Below are 15,374 nucleotides of genomic sequence, written 5' to 3'. Positions count from 1 at the left end.
TGTGTATAATGAGTTTGGAAAAAAAGAATCTATATATAGGGTATAAATTTTTGTTCCACTTATCATCCTGCGTGTATAATAGATTGATCCAAAATGTTATGAAGAATGTCTTAGATAAGCTCAAAGGAGACTTTAAAAATGGAGTCAAAATATATACAGCCCAGCAGATTTAGAAATGTGACCCAAAGCAGTAGATTTTTCATAGACTCCACAGTACCTCTCCCCCCTCTACAACAAAAAGCTTGATCAAGTACCTATTCAGGCTTTGCTTTGCCTAATTCAAGGGGGAGTACCATTACACTTTACCCATACAATAAAAATAAAGAAATATCCACCTATTTACATGTGCTATATAGTTTACCCGAACCAAGCAGAAAATATTACAATAAAATATTACAATTAATACAACCTAGTATAAACATAATAATATTCGCACATTTCTATTCTCAACCCTCCACAAATTTTGTTCGGCCTCAAACTTTTGAGCATTTGCCTCTCTCTCTTAGTTTATCTTCCCTTCTCCACAATACATCATCCTCCATCTTCCGAACTGCATTTTCTCTTCTCTGAATGTTCTTCTTTATCAAGTATATCTGCTCATATGAAAAATTCACATCTCACATTTCCCTACACACAGTATGAACATTTCACATGAGGAAGTAGCTTACCATGTTACACAGAAATTGAGAAGCAATAAAAAATATAATTCCAGAGATTACGTTTCACAGGTTGGCAAACATTTGAGAGTACGTATAATCATGTTGCACAAGATGATCAAAGTCTTCGAACTTTTTTTTTTTTTTTTTTTTTGCCTATAACATTAGGATCGGTGGAGGGGTTGATGCTTTAAGGCATGATGATTTCCAAAATTAAAAAACTTGTTAAGAACTAAACAAGACCTTATTTGGGTCATTGATGGTGAAAATTCAAAATAGATAGATGATTGTACAAGCGATCTAGAATCCAATAACTGTGTTTAGAAGCCTGTTGATCTAAATGTGTTTCAAGAGTGAGAACCAAAATAAATGAGTATTAAAAATTGCCCAAAAGTCCAAAACAAATATGGCGTGTGGTTTACATTAGTCTAATCCTCTTTGACGTTTGTGTGTGTGTGTGTGTGTGTGTGTGTGTGAGAGAGAGAGAGAGAGAGAGAGAGAGAGAGAGAGAGAGAGAGAGAGAGAGAGAGAGAGAGAGAGAGAGAGAGCACTAGAGTTGCATTTATTTCGAAGCATTTAAGATAGAAAATCCAGATGAAAGTGATACGAGAGCCCAAGCAAACCAAGCCTATCCTAAATCCTAACCTTTGAAAGTAAGGATAAAAGTCACTAAGACCACACAAAGTCGCCTTAGCAGATCACAAACAGAAAATCTAAATCTATTAACAAAGGGAAACCCCATAGAAGGCACAACTACAAAAGCTAAAACAAATCATAATCCAGGATTCCAAGTGTTCAAACCATGTCAGGTTATCACACACCTGCAATTAAATTGACTATTCCAGGATGTAGTAGCGTGCCTAAATAGTTGGGATTTTTATGAAGAAAAAAACTGAAAAGGAAAAGGCTTTAGCATTTAATCGTGAGGTAGGGTGATCAGGATTATCACCATAAGAAACATGAATGAAATCAAGCATTCATTTCATTGGCATTTCGGGTATAAACTTCCGTGTAAATGCCCAATTAAGAAATCAATCAAAATGTTCAATGACTTATTTGATGGGATCCTAGAAGGGCATCCCTCTAATGTTTCACACTAGTAAATCAAACTGAATCTCGCGTACAAACTGAGAGAAACAAATCCCATAAAAAATATAAGGAACCATAAGGAACAAAAAACAGTTGATGGGCACACACAGATTGCAAATTTTGGACACACACAATGTCCTTTTAATACAGTAATTCCATCAAACAGTTGGTGGGTACAAAAAACATATTCAAATATTCAAGCAAAAGTTATTAAAAAACAACTTCCGTACAAAAAATTACACAAACCACTAGTTAAGTCAGCCTAACCAACCCAAATCGGTGTACTGTGGCTACAGATCTGTAATCGAGTGTGCGTGCTTTCTCTTCTACAAATCTAGAATCAAGCTTACTGTGATGTGGTTTCCCTTCTTGAATCTGGTGTACGAATGCAAGAGAGAAAGGATCGACTTCAATGGGAAGGAAGAGACGAGTTCAGTGGGATGAGTTCTGAGTAATATTCTGAGGGAAGAGACGAGTTCAGAGGGGAAGGAAGAGAGAGACGTCGTATGGAAGAGAGACAAATTTGAGAGCTAGGGAAGAGACGCGAAGGACTCGTTCTACCATGATTCTGAGGGAAGAAAGCGAGGGAAGAGGACGCAGACGAAAGCCCGTAACAAATCGAAGAGAGAAACAAAATGGGAGAACTGTGAGGTGAAGGACTCATTGAACCGTGTGGTTAAGAACCGTGACTTGGATTAAACCGGGTTGGTACACGTCAGGTGTGCAGTGTAGGTTAAATGAACCGGCAGCTGAGTAGCTTTTCTCTGAAATAAAAGTTTAAAATATTATTTTTAAGTATTATTATTATTTTAAAATTTGAAAAAATTGTATTAGAATTTGAAAAAGTTGAATTGTATATTATATTTTGTGTAAGAATTTAGAAAAGTTGTAATGATGAGATGAAAATTTTAAATTGAAATGAAAATTTTGAAATAAAACATATTTACCAAACCTACTAATAGTGTAACACCATCGACACACGTGCGCAATGTTCTACACTTCGATTAGAAGATTGAGGATATAATGGGCTTTTTTTTTTTTTTTAAACCAGAATAATAGAGATTCAGGTTCACTTTGGTCACATGAAATTTCCATCTTAAATACAAAATTCTCATATCATCGTTACAATTTTTTCAAATTTCTATACAAAATATAATAAAAAATTTAACTTTATTTTAATTTTTTCAAATCCCAAAATAATAATAATATTAAAATATAATATTACATCTTAAAATTCAAAATTCTCATCTAAAAATTCTTAGTGGTCAAACCGAACTTCAATTAATCATAAAAATTGTAAATACAACTAGCAAGCAGAATCAATATCCAGCAATTCAAATGTGAGAGTCACAAGCTGCATTTGGGTACTAAAAGTACCTCAGGTATTCTCAATATTTTTCATTACTATTCATTACTTTATTGTTACTTTTGATCTACTTTTACTACTATTCATTACTTTTTAACTACTTTTTATTACTATTCATTACTTTATTATTACTTTTAACTTACTTTTTACTACTATTCACAACTCTCCTTAACACTTCTCAACACCCAAACCCACCCGCCTCCTTTGCAAGTCTATGTACTACTCCATTTGCATCCCTCTTAACATACCTTACTCTCCGATATTACTTTTCAATTGTTTTCCATATAGCTGAAGTAAAGCAATTAAAGACACCATAATGTTCTTCGTAGTATAAAATGGCATCAACAACTTTGGATGAGTCTACTTCAAAAAGAACATTTTTTAGATCAAGATCCTTGCAAAAATAAGTAGTTTCTAATAAACCCCTTGCTTCAATTATTGATGGTTACACACAAAAAGTTAAGAGGTTTCATCATACTTGCTAGAACATAACTAGCATCGTCCAAAAAAACAGCACCCATACCAATCTTTCGAGTATTAGTATGAATGGCTACATCCCAATTGCCTTTAACTCAATTTGTTGGCGAAGCTTCCCAATGAAGAGGCTGGGGTTATTATATACCTTTGTTGCCTTATAGTATGCATAGCTACCATTTAGGTAAGAGCAGTCTTGTACAACATTGCTATAAAGAATTGCAAGATATAAGAATGAGCCTTTATAAATCAATGTATTTCTTCTCATCCAAATTAATCTAGCAATGACAGCAAATAGAACCAGATCTTGTGAAAGTAACCTCTCCATTTGAGTAAAAGTTTTATCAAAAGCAATATTAGTAACAGAAGCTTTCTGGAAAGACTTTGATCCAAGTAACTACACATCTTGTGCTGAAGGACAGAATCGAAAAACATGTCTTGGGGATTCATCCTCTTGCAAGCATATAGGGTATACAGAATCAGAAAGCACATTCTTCTTACAGAGATTTAATTTGGTGGAGAGAGCATCAACACAAGCATGCCACATGAATACTTTGACTGCATTTGTTGTTTTCAAAGACCAAATCTTCTTCCATAGGTAATGGGATTCAAATTGTTTAGAAGATTTCCCCTCTACTGCCATAAGACAACTACATACATAAGTGGTAAGCACTTTTCACAGTAAAATGCCTATTTGAATTACCACTCCACACTAGCTTGTCTGAAACATCTTCTGTAATCACTAAATCTGCAAAATCTGAGAAATATCAGCTTGATTAAAGATAGCTCGAAGGAGATCCATGTTCCACCAACCAACACTTGTGTCAATTAGTTCTATAACCAAAACATCTTCAGATAACATGTGCACTAGGGATTGAATTCGATTGGATCTAGCTTGTGGTAACCACTTGTCCTTATAGATGTGAACCTGTTTGCCATCACCAACCCTCCACATCATTCGTTGATTCAGTAAGTTCTCTAAATGTATGAAAGCCTTGATCCCAATACAATAGCAGTGATTGATGAATGTGGAAAATATTTTGCTTTGAAAATTTTGCTTGGAAGGGAGTTAGGAGAATTTAACATTCTCCAAGCCTACTTAGCCAAGAGAGCTAAATTAAATCACTCTAGATCCCTAAAACGTAGCCCACCAAGTTGCTTCCCCATACACAATAATCTTCAATTCTTCTAATGAATTCTAGCACATTTATCTTAAGGGCCCCACCAAAAATTTGATACCAAAGAGTTCAGCTTCTTACATAGACATTTAGACAATAAAAACACACTCATAAAGTAGGTAGAGATTTCTTGCAAAACTGCTTTTATAAGGATTCCCTTTCTAGCCATAGAGAGAAACTGGGCTTTCCAATTCATCAGTTTACTTTTCACTCTATCCACAAGACCATTGAAAGTAAACACCTTAGATCGACCAAGCAAAGAAGGGAGGCCCAAATACTTATCAATATTTGAAAAAATCCTTAATCCAGCAATCTCCATTAAGTATTTTCATGTAGAGTGACCAATGTTTGTACTGAAAAAAAATGGATGTTTTATCTCTATTGAGAAACTGTCCCAAGGCAGATTCAAAAACATCTAAGACACTATTAAATTCATGCACATTTACTTTACAAAATAATAGACTATTATTAGCAAAAAACAATGACTCATCCTCACCACACCTCTAGCTATAGGCACACCAAAAAGCAAACCTTGTTGTTGAGCAACATTCAATTAGGAACTTAAGATCTCAGCACAAAGGATGAATAAGTAAGGTGACAATGGGCAACCCTGTCTTAATCCCCTTTGTGGAGTGAACTTGTCAAAGGAACACCATTAACCAGAATTGAGAAAGAGGAAGAAGTAAATCAATGTAGAACCAAATTAACCCACTTATCTGCAAGCCCAGTTTAGACAACATTGTTGCAAGAAAATCTCATTTAACCCGATCATATACCTAACTCATTTCCAATTTTAAAGCCATATAACCTTGTCTCCCATGAATTTGAGTAAGCATAGTATGAAGAGTTTCATATGTAACAATAATATTATCAATGATTAAACACCTAGGAGCAAAGGCACACCGATTTTGGGAAATGATGGAAGGTAAAGCCAATTTCAATCTATTGGCGAGCATCTTGGTAATAACTTTGTAAATCACATTGCAAAGACTTATGGGTCGATACTTAATTACAGACTTTGGGTTTCTGCCTTTAGGGATCAAAACAATATAGGTGTAGTTTATATTAGCAATATCAACACCCTCATTTAGACAAGATAACACTGCATGACATATACATCATCACCAACAATGGGCCAATGCGTTTGATAAAAACAAGCACCATATCCATCAGGACCAAGTCCCTTAAGAGGGCCCATTTGAAAGAGAGTTATTTCAACCTCATCCATTGTAAATGGTTTTGAAAGATTATTATTCATTTCAAGGGTAACTTTCTCTATTAGAGCATAAAGACATGTCTCTATACTAGATGGAGAAGAGGAAGAAAACAACCTTTGATTATATCGGTGAAAGCACTGCCAATTCCATTAGAATTTGTAAAAACATTTTCTTGTTCATCCAGGACTTGCAATATCTTGTTTCTTTTTTTCCTCTGACTAGCACAATGATGATAATACTTAGTGTTTCAATCCCCTTGCTGAAGCCAATTGACTTTTCCTCTTTGTTCCCATTTCAAATGCATTCTCTCAAGAAGACAGTTAATCTCCCTTTGAAGACCAGCATACTCATAAGTATCTTCTGTCAATTCTTGCTGCAGAATTTCAAGTTTTTTAATCTTGTTCTGTAAACAAACATCATTGACATGATCTTTACATATGCTCCATTTGTTTAATGTTAACATACAACATTTAACTTTTTTGTTAGACAATCAAAGCCACCAATTGAAGGGCAAGTTTGAGCCCATGCATTCTTAGGCTTGATTTGGATATAAAAAGTATTTCATCTCATCTTATCTCATCATTACAACTTTTCTAAATTTCTACAAAAAATATAATAAACAATTCAATTTTTTCAAATCTCAAAACAATAATAATATTAAAAAATAATATTTTAACAATATTTTATTCAACTTTTATCTTAACTCATCTCATCTCAAATCACTATCCAAAGGGCACCTTAATCACATCTTTGCAATCATCATAAGTTGACCATTTAGCTTCAAATCAAGATAATCTAGTAGAAGCTTGTATCTGCTGAGTACTAGATTTAAGTGGTAATTAATATTGGATAGTGATCTGAAGAGGATGAAATCAACACCTGAACATCACCATCACCAAATGTATCACACCAATTTTTGGTGGCAATAACTCTATCTAGCATCTCCTTAATGAAGGTGCCATCACTTCTATTGTTTGACCATGTATGTTCCCTTATGCAAAGCCCAGATTACATAAATGACAGGTTTCTAACACTGTCCTAAAAGACTTCATTTATTTTTCACATCTTCTAACCCCACCAAATCTTTCCTTATGAAATAGTAACTCATTAAAGTCACCTAGGCAAAGCCACAACAAAGGATTCTAACAGGCTAAATGTCTCAAAATATTATAACCTTCATGTCTTCTAGCTACTTCAGGGTGACTATAAAAACATGTAAGAATCCAAGTAAAGTTACCAGTCTCATCTGTAATCCAAGAGTTGATATGCCCTTGAGAATAATGATCGATGCAAAACTGCAAGTGCACAGTATCGTAATTTTATAGTAAAGTGATAAGAAGAGTATCGTCATCAGAGATTGGTAACTTACTTTTAACAAGTATCAAAATTATACTAATCTTAACTCTATTTAGAAAAAGTCACTAAGATTTTTGTAATTGCAATTTAAAATAAAATTAATTCAAAGAAAATACTTAAAGGAAAAGAAAGATAATGTTCGAAGATCAAATCAATGAGAAAGAAAACTTCTAGGAAATTGATTTCACCTAACCCCTCACTATGCCTTACTCATCTAACTAATTGAATTTAATTCTCTCTGTTTGTTAGCAAATCTCTAATTCATCCAAAAGCTTATTTCGATAGTCAATTGAAAATTATTCTTGCTCATCATTTTACACAAGAGTATGCAAATTAATAATGCAAGAAAGTAATAAGACTAATGATTTTAATACTACATAGGTTCATACAAATCTTTCGATATCTATATTTACCTATGCCGAAATATTTAAGATCTATCCTATAATTCTCTCTTTCGATAGCAAATCACAATATTAAAATCATCTAATTAATGGCCAGTTAATTAGAAGCAATAAACTCAGAACAAATCAAACAAACATAAAAGGGAATTACTTCAAATTAGCATAGAAAATCAAGCATAGTTCAGAACTAGATTACATCATTTTCCTAAAATAAAGAAAATTTAGTTAATACTAAAAATTAAATTCAACATAAACAAATTCACCATAATTTTTCTGAGAAAAATGGAAGAAAATGAATACTGAAAAATACTCATCGCAGTCACCGCTTGTCTTCAAACGAAAGGAAAAAAATAATTCTGCATCTCCCCTTTGTCCATGCGTCAACAAGCCAAGAGCTAAAGCTGCTTTTTTTTTTCCTTCTAAAATTAAAACTTGTTGGGTCCCCGCGAGATTAAAACGAGAGCTCCGTTACGTGCGTGCATGTCAACCAGTCAAAAGAAAATGAAATCTCCAGCTTTGTATCTCTATCCCAAGTCAAATTGCCAAAGAAATAAAGCTTCGTGTTTTGTGCTCCCAATAAAACCATTGCTCATCTTTCACCAATTGACCAAGTCAAAACCAGCAAACCATTAATTTGCCAAGTAATTTATTACAATGGGTAGTTAGATCCATAGATAGAATGAAATCCAAGCTTCCCATGCCATCTTCTCTTTTTGAATTTGATGAATACTTTCTTTTATTTTTTATTTTTTACTTTTTCTCATTTGGTGGTAGACGCCAATAGAGTATATCTAAATCACTTCTCTTTGCTGACTTCTCTTCCTTTCAAAATTTGGAAATCTTCTTCTATTTTTAGCATCTTCAAAAATTTAACTTGATCTTTATTCCCAAATAGCACTGTGATAAACTCTTATATTCAAATAAATCTTCATTTAAATCTGAGAGTCTTTAGATGATAGGTTTCTAAAATTTAGATCTTCATTTTCTTTCAAATCTGAAATAAAATGTAAATAACAACAATGAAGCCTAAAATCAACAAAAATAAATAAAATTAGACTAAAGTTTAAAGTTAAGAGGTGGTAAAATATATTAAATTATGCAAGTCATTAAATAACAATGAATAGCAAGTTGTACATCCTCTTTCCATAATAATGCCAAGCCACCACCTCTACCAATGCCATCAACAGTGAACAGGCACTGAAAATCCAAAGCCACTTTCAATTTGTCCATTTTACTTCTAGGTAATTTAGTTTCCATCAGAAATATAATACTAGGCTTTTTCTCCTTAACCATATAGTCAAGGTCTTGAATTGTCTGCGAAGCCCTCAGTAGTTCCAATTTAAAAGCCTTATGGTTCTTGGCGGGGCTGAAAGTCAGCCTTCGCAGCCTTCGCCGATGAATTCAAAGTTGGGCCCACAGAATGTGTCTTTCTTAATGATTTTGAATTATCCTCACAAACCAGAGAAACACCCACATATAGTTTCCTCTTTCTTTTTCTCTACAAACTTTGTGGATGTAGATTCAAAACCCACTGCAGTACCCCTCAACTTCCTCTTCCATTTTATTAAAGAATCCATAGGAATATTATTAGATTCATCCACCTTTGCCTTCATCTCTACTGGATTTCCACCAGATTTGAAAACATGAAGATCAGTCAAGGGCTCAAGTTCTACTATAGAAGATTTATCGAGCAAATTTCCACGTGAGTGATCAACAATAGAATGCTTAGGTTCCCTCATTAGAGCATCCAGATTTTGTTCATTGGGAGAAGAAACATCTATCACTTTTTTGTAGCCACTATTTATGTCATTAGGTATGTTAGGCAAAGGCATTTGTCTATCAAAAACAACCTGAGAAGATCTTGTTGAGTGAACAACCACAAATTTACCAATCCCTACATGCTGAAGAGGACTAGAAACCCTCAACCATGAGTCATATTGTTGAAAAGATGATAATCATGAGGGAATTGAGGGCCCCTTGCTTTTACAAACTAACCCAAAATGTGTGATGCTTCCAAAGTGGAAATAAAACTGAGGAAATCTTTCATACTTCAAAGGGATAAATAGGCTTTTTCCATCCAACTACATCATCTTCCCCCTAGTTAAAAGTTGCTACAAATCAATTTCAACAAGTATGTGCATAAATTTTCCCCACCAATGACCATAAGAATCAGACTCCAAATGTACCACCTTACCAATAGAATCACCCACTTTAGACCCAATTACAGAATTCATACACCCAAAATAAAAATTATGCAATTGTACCCAAATGAATGTATGAGAGAAAGAGATGTCATTGGGTGGAGTAATACCATCAAACCATTTCAAACAGATGAGATGCTAGTCGAATAACCACGATTGCCCATCCCAGACATGGTATAACACACCGTCAGAAGCAAATTTGAGAATGAAAGTGTTCATGCCCACTTCAACAATATTAATGGCGGCCCCAGTTTTCCAACACTTTAACATAGTATTTTTGAAAGCTTCATAGTTGATTCGTTTCTTAGCCATTTTCTTACCAATTAAACAACACTTTCCACATTCAAACGTAGAATGAATGTCATCCCCTACAACTAAAAGTTCACTTTTCTTAGATTCTATAAGACAAAGTTTATCCCACAATTGAGTAATTTCTTCTGCCATAATCCTAGGAAAACCACTGAGAAGAGAATTTTATAGATAACAAATGAAGAAACTTGCCCGTGCCAAACTAGATCTTTCACCAAATTGTGAAATAAGCAACTTCCTCCTCACTTAAACCATGAGAGAAAGACCCAGGATAGAATGGATTTATTTGCATTTGTAGGGATGGAAAAAAGAAGAAGCTAATGGTACCCTTACGTCTCTTTTATTATTGTTTTACAATCCAATTATTTTTTTTTCCTTTGCTATTTGAATCTGGATTAAAAATCTTAGAATATGACTTTCTTACATAATCTAAAATAAACTAAATTCAATCAACCAACATAATCATGTAAATTAATTTAAAACAAATTCAATTTTATAATAATTGACTCAAAGAGCAAAAGAATGTCAAGTTTTATAACTGAATTTATTTTTAATTAAATTATATGATTATGTTATTTGATTGAATTTATTTTCTTTTAGATTATGCAAGAAGCTTATGTTCTGAGATTTTTCATCTAGATTTAAAGAGCAAAAGGAAAAAAACAACCAGTTAATAAAGAATGTCAAGTTTTATAACTGAATTTATTTTTAATTAAATTATATGATTATGTTATTTGATTGAATTTATTTTCTTCTAGATTATGCAAGAAGCTTATGTTCTGAGATTTTTCATCCAAATTTAAAGAGCAAAAGGAAAAAAAACAACCAGTTAATAAAGTAGCAAAAGGAGGTGTAAATGTATCATTATTTAAAAATAAATAACTTTATTTAATAGGCATCTTGGATTTGACTTATGTTGTGTTTGGGATCACAAATGTACTACTTTACTACTATTCACAAATAGTTCATTACTATTTACAACTATTTTATTATCATTCACATATTATTTCAATATTATTTACAAGTAATATGAGATGAGATGAAATTTGAAAGTTGAATAAAATATTATTTTTTTAATTTAAAAAGTTGAATTATTTATTATATTTTATGTGGTCGAGAAAATTATAATGATGAGATGGCTCGTATAACCAAATGAGACTTTTACATCCAAATAGAGTATTAATATTCGATTTTTAAATGAAAAATGCTAAAGCAAGCATGTATTGGGGAAGCACTTCCCACAAAGCTTTGTTGGCAAGTAACTAGAATCAGTGAAATGGTGCGTCTTAGACAAAGAAAATGAGTGAGGCTGCATCGTGGGCAGGAGAGGAAATTGCGAAACGCTGGACGGGAATTCTTTGCATTTAATGAAATTATGTGTATTGGGTAAAGAACAAAACACACTATTTTGATGTGTGAAATGGCACACTATGAGTATCAGCATCTGCGTCCTTATAACCTATTATTAGCCAAATTTTAGGAAAAAAATGAAAAGTGAAAAAATGTGAGCTCAATCCCACTCCCTAAAATAACTTTTGATTTGGGGAGCAATTGTAGCAAGCCTAAATCATTCTTTACATTTTTTTTATTCTAAATTTATATTTATTTAAATATATTTTTATTCCTACTCTTTCTTCCCAACTATAAACAATATCATAAAAATCAAATTTTCTTATTTTTGTTAATGAGAGGTAGATAATAATTTTATATCTTTCAACAATATTAAATAAAGTCATACTTATTAAAAAAATTAACTAATTTTTATTAACAAACATATATACATTTTCACACTGTTATGTACAATTTCAATTTTCTAATAATAATATACTTCTATAAGATATTTAAGTGTTCTTATGTATACTTTCTATGTACACGGATTGTGCTCATTTCATTTAGATTAATAATATTTATCTCTTACTTATCAATAATAATAATAATAATAATAATAATAATAATATATTTTTAGATTTTTTATTCTGAATTTAATTATATATTTCAATTTCTTACTAATTTTTAAAATTTAACCATTGCAAAATATTTTTGTTGGAGAAAGTGAATTTTGATAGAAAAAAATTATATTATTCTTAAAAACATAACAATGTTAAAAATATTATCGTACCTACAATGTTTAAAATTTTGTTTAAAATACTCGCTAGAGAGTAATAGTTCAAAACATAAGAAAAAATATAAGATAGTGAATAGTTAAGATTATAAAGAGAAATGAGAGAAAAAAATAATAAAGAAAAATTATTTTAATAGAATAGAGAAATAATAGGAAGTGAGATGTAGGAGGTTTTAAAAGATGAGTAAAATTTAAAGAAAAATTTAGGGAAAGATTATTTTTAGCTAAAAGTTAAGGAAAAATTTGCTCACCCGGATGTAGATGCTCTAAGACCCATTTCCTTCTCCTTTTTGCCTGACATCCCTCCCTTCTCCTTCTCTCCTCCATCTTGATCCCTTTTCCATTTCTTTACCCTAGCCCTAAAGCTAGCCCCTGTGCGACAATCCCTCCTTTCCCCTCTTGCTGCATAGATTCATTGTGTTTTGTCCTATTCACCAGCTGAGTATTCTTCCTTGGATCGGTGAGTCCTCAAACATTTCTAACTCTTAGATTCTGAAATATATGTAGCATGCATTGGTATTTTATACCCATGTTATAATATATCTTATCGAAATGTTTATCACAAGATAACAAATATTCCAAGAAATACTTGTTTATATAAGCTATGGCCTATATTTTGTTTTTAATTTTTTATCTGTTTGTCTTAATTTATGAGTTTTGTTTCTTCCTTGTGTAAGAAAAGACAAGAATTGGTTAAAGGTTATTGAAGCATTAATCATATACGTACACAAAATCCATCAATGTTTATTGAAACTCTATCTCCTTTTTTCAGTTGCTTTTGCTGCCAATCAACTCATGGTTCTAATTCAGAAAGAACTACAAAACTTAACCCAAAATAGACTAATTTTGGTGGTAAACAATGGTTTGAGACTTAATATGATGAGTGTGTAGGATTTTATATGTTATGTATTGATGTCTTTTGGGAATCTATTTAGAACACAATACTTATGCTTCTATGAATATGTGACTTACAAAATCTGTGAATCAATGGTTGTGAGTACATACATGTGAATATTTACTTGTGATGCAGTCGTTGTAATTCCTTAATAGGTTTAGAATGTCGTCATCAGTTTCTTCATCATTGCTTGTTAATCGTACTTTGATGAACGACCCAATCTGTACATGTGGTTTACAAGCTCTACTTACAATATTAAATACTCCAAGAAATCCGAGATGACTCAAAGTAATACAAGGGTAAGTCCCAAGATCGAATTCATAGGGACAATGGGAATTAAGCAAACCTTTTGTAATCCAAAGATAAAATATTGACGTTTATGATGACAAGAAATTTTGAAAAGAAGAAAATCTTGAACTAAAATGTGGATTATTTACTAAGGAAGTGTGGACTGAGTTAAGAGTATGATTAGTGGTTGTTTTGGAAGTTCAAGCTTGAATTAAACTGAAAATAAAAATAAATCTATGATTCTAAAATTACCAAAACTAAGAGGCTTAGAGAAAGTGTGTAGCAAATGAATTAAACTTGTAAGAAACAATAAAACAAACAATTGGGATCAATTTTCACCCACTGATTTGGAGATGGATTTACTTCTCTTTTCACCTTCTCTCAACCATGATCATATTCCTAGAAGTCATGGTTGGAAAATATAGCAATTGATGGCTTGCAAAATTTCATATTGCAGATTTTACAAGTTCGCTCGAGCGGAGGCTTTTGGCCGCTCGAGCGAATTCAGGTAGATTCAAACGCTTGACTGCCGCTCGACAGGGAGCTCGAGCAGGTTGCTGAAAAACGAAGATCGCTCGAGCGGAGACATTGGCCGCTCGAGCGAAATCAGGCAGAGTCGAACGCTCGATGTGCGCTCGATAGGACGCTCGAGCGAAATCAGGCAGAGTCGAACGCTCGACGTGCGCTCGACACCCCGCTCGAGCGAACATCGTATTTTGACAGATTTTAGGTTTTCCGCCGTGGGACCATATAAAAGGCCATTCTTCACTCTAGAGCCGCGGTTTTTGACTGGAGAACACTCTTTGGGAGAGAAAAACATAGCTAGAGGGATTCAAATCATTTGTTTTGGAGACGGAATTCCAATTTATTGCACGTACGTTGGATTCATACACGAGCATGGACGGGAGAAAGGCGTTGAATCGTTCTCTTGAGCTTTTGACGACCAGTTGAGGCTGCAAGGAGGATTTTTCAGTGTTTATTTTCTTCTTCCCATCTTCTCAGAACAATTATGGTGAATTCGTTTATGTTGAATTCCAATTCTAGTATGAGCTAAATTTTCTTCTTTCTAGGAAAACGATGTAACCTAATTCCGAACTATGCTTGTTTGTTCATGCTAATTTAATGCAATTCTCTCTTTGTTTATCTGATTTATTCTGAGTTTAATGCTTCTAATTAACTGGCCATTGATTAGATGATTATTAATCTTGTGATTTGCTATCGAAAGAGGGAATCATAGGGTAGATCTTGGATATTTCAGCATAGGTAAGTATAGAGATCGAAAGACTTGTATGAACCTGTGTAGTAATTAAATCATTGGTCTTATTGCGTTCTTGATTATTTAATTTGCATACTCTTGTGTGAATTGATAAACTAGAATCAATTCCAATTGACTATCGAAAGAGGCTTTTGAATGATTTAGAGATTTGCTAATAGACAAAAGAGGTTTAAGTTAAATTAGCTGGATGAGAAAAGCATAGTGAAGAATTATGGTGAAATCGATTTCCTAGAAGTTTTCTTCCCCATTGAATTTGATCTTTGAAAGTCAGTTTTATTTCCTTTGCTTATTTCTCTTTGAGTTGATCTAAGTTTTATTTGCAACTACAAAAACCTTAGCGATTCCTCTAGATAAAATTGAGATTAGCATAATTTTGGTATTTGGCAAGAGTAAGGTACCAATCCCTGAGGACGATACTCTTCTTACCACTTTATTATAAAACTACGATACTGTGCACTTGCAGTTTTGCACCGGTCAAGTTTTTGGCGCCGTTGCCGGGGATTGGTTTATTCTTATTCTTTTTCTCAATATCGATACAAAGTAATC

The 15,374-nt window shown here is 33.0% G+C and overlaps 1 long non-coding RNA gene across 2 annotated transcripts; it reads right to left on the bottom strand.

Annotated features, from left to right (window-relative positions):
• Positions 1-176: 176 nt before the first annotated feature.
• LOC122291333 lies at positions 177-2,392 on the bottom strand. 2 transcript variants are annotated; one of them, XR_006236599.1, is made up of 2 exons: positions 1,992-2,392; positions 177-627 (listed from the first exon to the last, which is right to left on the bottom strand). It is a non-coding gene; the product is annotated as an uncharacterized LOC122291333 (long non-coding RNA). The 2 variants fall into 2 exon arrangements; XR_006236600.1 differs by having other exon boundaries at positions 2,017-2,392.
• Positions 2,393-15,374: the final 12,982 nt, after the last annotated feature.

The sequence above is a fragment of the Carya illinoinensis genome, chromosome 13, assembly GCF_018687715.1.
Source record: "Carya illinoinensis cultivar Pawnee chromosome 13, C.illinoinensisPawnee_v1, whole genome shotgun sequence".
Taxonomy (NCBI): domain Eukaryota; kingdom Viridiplantae; phylum Streptophyta; class Magnoliopsida; order Fagales; family Juglandaceae; genus Carya; species Carya illinoinensis.
Note: the sequence above shows the minus strand (reverse complement) of the source record. Positions and strands in the feature narration are given on the sequence as shown.